This window comes from Paralichthys olivaceus, chromosome 22 (genome assembly GCF_024713975.1).
Source record: "Paralichthys olivaceus isolate ysfri-2021 chromosome 22, ASM2471397v2, whole genome shotgun sequence".
Lineage (NCBI taxonomy): Eukaryota > Metazoa > Chordata > Actinopteri > Pleuronectiformes > Paralichthyidae > Paralichthys > Paralichthys olivaceus.
In genome coordinates, this window is record NC_091114.1 from 1,375,895 (window position 1) to 1,383,342 (window position 7,448).

At 42.7% G+C, this 7,448-nt stretch overlaps 1 long non-coding RNA gene across 1 annotated transcript; it reads left to right on the plus strand.

The window, feature by feature from the left end:
• The first annotated feature begins 330 nt into the window (after positions 1-330).
• Positions 331-6,347, plus strand: LOC138406694 (uncharacterized). Its single transcript, XR_011240029.1, has 2 exons — positions 331-5,644; positions 5,866-6,347. It is a non-coding gene; the product is annotated as an uncharacterized lncRNA (long non-coding RNA).
• Positions 6,348-7,448: the final 1,101 nt, after the last annotated feature.

Below are 7,448 nucleotides of genomic sequence, written 5' to 3' on the forward strand. Positions count from 1 at the left end.
TGGCTGAGATCACATGTATGTGTTAAGTTTGTGGAAATGAGTTTGTGAGGTGTTGGTGCCAGGTTAAAGAAAGTAGTTAGATGCATGCAAAGAAACTGATCAGTATAACAGAACTAACATTAACTTTCAAATAACATATTACCAAATATCACAACAACACAATTCAAACTTATAAACATCACATGGAATTGAAATAGGACTAAACAGTCCTTTGCTTAGCCTAGCGTAATAATAGAGCCCAGTTGACGGGTAGTCCATGAAAAAGAGGGAAAGTTCCTTTTTGGATGTGCTGTTTGAAGTCGAGTGAAGTGGTCTTGTTGGTTTGTGGCTCCTGTTGTGCATCTGCTGGTCAGACCTTGTGTCGTGGCCAATTGTGCTGAAGTTCTTAGGCAGGCTCTCGCGTCGCTGCCTTTGGAAGGTTTTAGCAGTCTGCTCCAGGCAGGCCTGCTGGAAGTTGAGGAGCTTGTGTAGGGAGGAAGTCTCCCTGGCTGGGAGAGCAGGGCCAGAACCTACTCCACCAGGAGCGGTCAGCAGGGGAAGAGGCAGAAGAGAGAAGAGAGCTAGGAAACTCGGCTTATATTGGCCTTGTGACCTCATGGGTCATGGGGGACACAGTGACCAATAGTGGTTGAGAGTTGTCTTCTGGAGCAGTTTTACCACCTATATGTGAAGAGGAAGCACCCTGGGAGACTGAGTTCTGGAAGCTCTCCTTTGTCTCCAGAGCAAAGGAGACATGCGGTCAGGCTTTTGACTACACATGTAGGCCCAACTATGGTTCACAGATACCAGGTCCCAACATGACATTATGGCTTCATTGAATGAAAATGTATTTAACCTATCTCGATGTGCTTCTTTAGGTTGGACGGGGAGTTTTTGAATGCCAATATTTCAGTCACTCTCTGTAGGCATAACAGGCACTTAATCTGGTAGGAAGAATCTTTCACTCCAATGTACGAAAATATTTCTTGACAATACGGCCGGTGTAACGTTATCTTCATCACCACCACGGAGTTCACCAAGTTCGCCACTTTAGTCGAGATGCTCGTCATCTGCTACCGGAGCATTAACGTTAGCAGCAGAGCCGGCAGCAAGTGCTTCCATGATGGCATCAATAATGTGACATGCCCGTGTAGTAAAATTTCTGTTCATTACACTGTGTCACACATGAATGTCACTATGTACCTTTAATCTGCACTGCAAACTGAGGAGTGATTATAACATAAATTGCTAATGATTACAATAAGTTTAAGACAGATATTACGAATCATCAAACAAATCAAACAATATACTCTATGTGTAACAATCAGTATGTAGTGTATGTATAACTTGTGTGAAGAAATCTTTTTGTTTTTTTTAAAGACAGTCTGACAAGAATGTCTATCTTTTCCCTTCCTCTGCTGGACGTGCTGACGTATTGCGGTGAGCGTATTGTGTCACTTCCGGTGTTAGCTACTGTGTGTTGTATCGGTCTCTTCTCCTCTTCGTCTCTCACTGTACCCTTTCACATCCTAATCATTTACGCTAATTCTAAGTTGCTTTCATAGTTGTGCTATCTTGACTTGTCGCTCATACACCCCCTTGTCTCAGCGACTCGTTGATAAAACCACTGTGAGCCACACACTACCCGTTAGCTAAAGCAATTTAGCATTAGCAGCTAACGATGGCTTCTCCCTCTCACTCCCCTGCTCTCTCCTGCTCAGTGTGTTTGATGTTCAGTCACTCTTCTGCCTCCTTTAGCGATAACGACACATGTGTTAAATGTAGCTTATTTGCCAGGATGGAGGCGAGGATGAGCCTTTTAGAGTCGCGGCTCTGCACCATGGAGAGTAGATCGTGTAGAGATGTAGCTAGCCAGTCCCCAGTAGCCGGTGCGAGCCACATAGCTGTAGCTTCTCCAGCCCCCCCAGCAGCTCCCGAGCAGCCGGGAGGACAGGTGGGTTGGGTGACTGTGTGAAACAAGAAGCGTAGCCCTAAACCGAAGCCCCAGGTTCACCACCAACCCGTTCACGTGTCTAATAAATTTTCCCCACTCAGCGACACACCCGCTGAGCAACAAACTCTGGTTATTGGCGACTCTATTCTAAGGAACGTGAAGTTAGCGACACCAGCGACCACAGTTAAATGTATTCCCGGGGCCAGAGCGGGCGACGTAGAGTCCTATTTAAAACTGCTGGCTAAGGGTAAGCGTAAGTACAGTAAGATTATTATTCACGTCGGCAGTAATGACCTCCGACTACGTCAGTCGGAGATCACAAAAATCAATATTGATTCGGTGTGTACATATGCAAAAACAATGTCGGACTCCGTAATTTTCTCTGGACCCCTGCCTAATGTTTCCAGCGATGACACGTTTAGTCGCACGTCATCCTTTCACCGCTGGCTGTCGAGGTGGTGTCCAGATAACAACGTGGGCTTCGTTAACAATTGGAAAACTTTTTGGGGGAAACCTGGTCTGATTAGGAGAGACTGTATTCATCCCACTTGGGATGGAGCAGCTCTCATATCTAGAAACATGACGACGTTTGTTAGAGAGTCCACACCGTGACAATCCAGAGTTGAGACCAGGAGGCAGAGTCGCAGTCCTACACGCTTCTCTGCGCTTCTATTCAAACAGTCACCATCACAATGTCCTATAGAAACTGTCTGCCACCCGACCACCTAATTTCTTTAAATCAAAAGTACACAGAAGAGGGGTGATACACTCAAACTTAGTCAAAATTAACACAGCCAAAACATCAGCTGAAAACACAACTATAAAATGCGCTTTATTAAATATCAGGTCACTAAATTCAAAATCTTTACTTATAAATGATCTCATTACTGATCATCAAATAGATTTATTATGCTTAACCGAAACTTGGCTACAAGACGGAGAATATGTAGGTTTAAATGAAGCGACGCCCCCAACCCACTCTAATACTCACATTCCTCGGAACACAGGCAGAGGTGGAGGGGTTGCAGCAATCTTTAAATCTGATCTATCTATCAACCCCCGACCAAAAGAGAGTTATGACTCTTTCGAAAATCTTAGAACCAGCCTCGTCCACCCAAGCCTGACGTCACATAAACCAATTAATATAGTCATCATTTATCGTCCACCCGCCCCTTACTCTGAATTCCTATCTGAATTCTCTGAATTTTTATCAGAATTAGTCCTTAAAACAGATCAAATCATTATAGCCGGTGATTTCAATATTCATGTAGATGTTGCCAATGACAGCTTTAGTTCAGCATTTAAATCAATAAAAGACTCGATTGGTTTCACTCAACATGTGAATCAACCGACCCACTGCCTGAATCACACTCTTGATCTTGTCCTGACATATGGCATTGACATAGAAAATGTAACAATATTCCAACAGAACCCGCTTCTGTCTGACCATTTTTTACTTACATTTGAATTCAGAATTGTTAATTACGTCAATTCTGGACGGAAAGTCTATTACAGTCGATGTTTATCTGACAAAACTGTTCACAAATTTAAAGAACTGCTCCCTTCCTCACTTCCCTCTCAGCCATGTGTCAGTACAATACAAGAAGATTATCAAAACCTTACTCCCACACTAGTTGATAACTTTGTAAATAGTACTGCAGCCTCACTAAAAACAGCACTTGAAGCTGTCGCCCCATTAAAAAAGAAGAGAGTAAGTCAGAGGAGATTAGCTCCGTGGTATAATTCCCAAACGCGCGTTCTAAAACAGACATCGCGGAAGCTAGAAAGGAAGTGGCGCTCCACCAATCGCCAAGACTTCCACCTAGCCTGGAAGAATAGCCTTATAAATTACAAAAAAGCACTTAGAAATGCCCAAACCTCGTATTACTCATTACTAATAGAAGAAAATAGGAACAACCCCAGGTTCCTCTTCAGCACTGTAGCCAGGCTGACAGAAAGTCACACCTCCACTGACCCATCTATTCCTCTAGATCTGAGAAGCAATGACTTCATGAGCTTCTTCGTTAATAAAATTACAACCATCAGGGATAAAATCAACGACCTCCTCCCAGTGAATAACACGGATTCATTGTCTGGTCCTGAAACCATAGCACCAGATTTATGTCTAAACAAATTTTACTCTATTGATCTTCCTGAACTGACCTCGTTAGTTTCATCATCCAAACCAACTACTTGTCAGCTGGACTCTGTTCCAACTAGACTTTTTAAAGAAGTCCTCCCCCTAATTGACAGTTCCATATTAAATCAGATTAACATGTCTTTGTTAACCGGCTACGTACCACAGGCTTTTAAGGTAGCCGTTATTAAACCTCTGCTTAAAAAGCCTACGCTTGATCCAGAGGTTTTAGCTAATTATAGACCCATATCCAACCTGCCCTTCATTTCCAAAATCCTAGAAAAAGCCGTTGCTAACCAGCTGTGTGGTTACTTAGATAGTAACGGTTTATTGGAAAAATGTCAGTCAGGATTTAGAACCTATCACAGCACAGAAACAGCACTATTGAAAGTCACTAATGACCTTCTTATGGCATCAGATGATGGACTTGTCTCTGTCCTCGTCTTGTTGGACCTTAGTGCAGCCTTCGACACAATAGATCATAAGATTCTGCTACAGAGATTAGAACAACATATAGGAATTAAAGGAACAGCACTACACTGGTTTAAATCATATTTATCAGATAGATTCCAATTTGTTAATGTTAACAATGACTCCTCCATGCACATGCAAGTTAATCATGGAGTTCCACAAGGTTCTGTCCTTGGACCAATACTCCTCACCCTATATATGCTCCCCTTAGGCAACATTATCAGACAGCACCACATACAATTCCACTGCTATGCAGACGACACCCAATTGTATATTTCCATGAAGCATGATGAATCTAATCGCCTAGTTCAACTTCAGGAATGTCTCGAAGATATCAAGGCGTGGATGACCCAAAATTTTCTACTTTTAAACTCAGACAAAACTGAGGTTGTTGTAATTGGCCCTAAACATCTCAGAGAAACACTGTCTGACCAGATAGTCACTTTGGATGGTGTCAGTCTGGCTTCCAGCTCCACTGTGAGGAACCTTGGAGTGTTGTTCGACCAAGACATGTCATTTGACCCCCATATTAAACTAGTGTCTAGGACGGCTTTCTTCCATCTGCGCAATATTAACAAAATTAGAAACATCCTGTCTAAGCAGGATGCTGAAAAACTAGTCCACGCGTTTGTAACCTCTAGATTAGATTACTGCAACTCTCTATTAGCAGGATGCTCCATGAAGACTGTTAAAAGTCTCCAGTTGGTCCAAAATGCTGCAGCACGAGTGCTGACAGGAACTAAAAGGAGAGATCATATCACTCCTGTCTTAGCTTCCTTACATTGGCTCCCGGTAAAATTTAGAATAGAATTTAAGATCCTGCTCCTCACTTTTAAAGCCCTCAACAATCACGCCCCCTCATATATCAAAGAGCTGATAACACCTTATTATCCAAGTAGATCACTTCGTTCCCAAAACACAGGCTCTCTAGTGGTTCCAAGAGTCTGTAAGAGTAGAGCAGGAGGTAGAACATTTAGCTATCAGGCTCCTCTCCTGTGGAACCAGCTCCCACTCTGGGTTCGGGAGGCAGACACTGTCTCAGCATTTAAAGTAAAACTAAAAACGTTCCTTTTTGATAAAGCCTATAGTTAGGGCTGGATCAGGTGAGTCCTGAACCATCCCTTAGTTGTGCTGCTATAGGTTTAGACTGCTGGGGGAACGCCCATCATGCACTGAGCACTTCTTCACTTCCCTCTGTCTCTCTGTCTCTCTGCCCCCCCACACTCATTTATTTATTTATTTATTAGTTTTAACATGTCATCATGTCAAAGTGTCACTTTGTCCTCCCATAGTCCCTCTGGCTCTTCTCTCTATCTCGTTTCAGATAACTCCGGCACCGGGACTACAGGACCACAACGACCACCATCACCATTGTCTGCATTTATTACAAGAACTCAGCAATTTATTAATATATCTAGTCATGTTGTAGATCTATACATTGTTATTGTTATGGTTAGCCTTGATTTTGATGGTACCAAATTGTTACCGGTCTCTCTCTCTCCACCTCATCTCTCTTCTCTCCCCCGCTTTCCACCCATCTCTCCTTTCCTCCCCCCTTACTTTTCTTTCCTCACCCCAACCGGTCGAGGCAGATGACCGCCCACATTGAGCCTGGTTCTGCCAGAGGTTTCTCCCTGTTAATGAGGGAGTTTTTCCTCTCCACAGTCGCCTGTGCTTGCTCATTGTGGGAACTGTTGGGTTTCTCTATGTTAATATTGTTTTAAGGTCTTGACCTTTAAATGTAAAGTGCCTTGAGATAATGTAAATTATGAATTGGCGCTATATAAATAAAATTGAATTGAATTGAATAATGGTGTAAAATCAGAGACAAATATCTTTTAAAAAATAGTAAATGGTTTGGACAGATATAATGGTGTCAAGAGTAAGAAAAACTGTGTAAAAGAAAAAGAGACTCATCATGGTACGGTAGGGGCTCTCCAGAGGGAAAGTCCCAGCTCCAAGGCCAAAGCAACCCAGGTGTTTGGAGGCTTTCCAGGGGTAAATTCAAGTCCAACGTACGCAAGTAACCCGGGTGCTTGGAGACTTTCCAGGGGGAAGGTCGTAACAGGTGTGGCCCTTAAGGATAGATAAAGCGGAGCAACACCACTGTTAGTCAGAGTTCTTCTGGTGCAGCTCCGGCTCGCTACTGAATGCTCTCAGGTTTTGTTGTCGACAATAAAACTCTGCTGCTTTTAAGTTGACTTCTACTAATTTTTTTTTTTAACTGAATTTTTGGACTTTTGGACCACGAGTGGAACTTAGTTTTTCACCACAACACCCAGACAAGCGGGACTTCTTCTTCTTCGTGCTTGGTGGTTGACATGACAATGAATGTGTTGTGTAGTGTAAATGAAAAAAGACGTTAACAGGCAAGCTAATTCAGCGGAACAAACTTCACTCTTTCTTATTCAGGTACCAGTCACAGTCACTCTCTTCTTCATGGGGTACATCGAGTGACACTGCCACCCACTGGCATAATATATATTGCAGGCACACGTATATACCACAAAAAGTTTACGGCATTACGTCACCAACTCAAATTTCTTCTGATTTTAATTTGTAGTAATGAGTAACGAAGATGGTTAGGAGAAATGTATTGGAGTAAAAGTACACATTTTACTTAGGAAATATAGTGGAGTAAAAGTGAAAGTTGTCAGAAATAAAAAATAACAAAGTAAAGCACAGATATGTGAAATTTCTACTTAAGTAGAAATGTAAAGAAGTATTTGTACTTCGTTACATTACAACACTGGGTAAGGTCAGCTCAGGTGCTGTTGGATGGGCGCTGCTGACTACTTCCAACACTGTGGTTTTCTCAACCCCAGAGCGTGGCGGATTCTCTTCCAGAGTGAAGTCTTCTTTGGTTTCTCAGGGAGAACACTGGAGAGAGACTTCTCCTCAGTAACA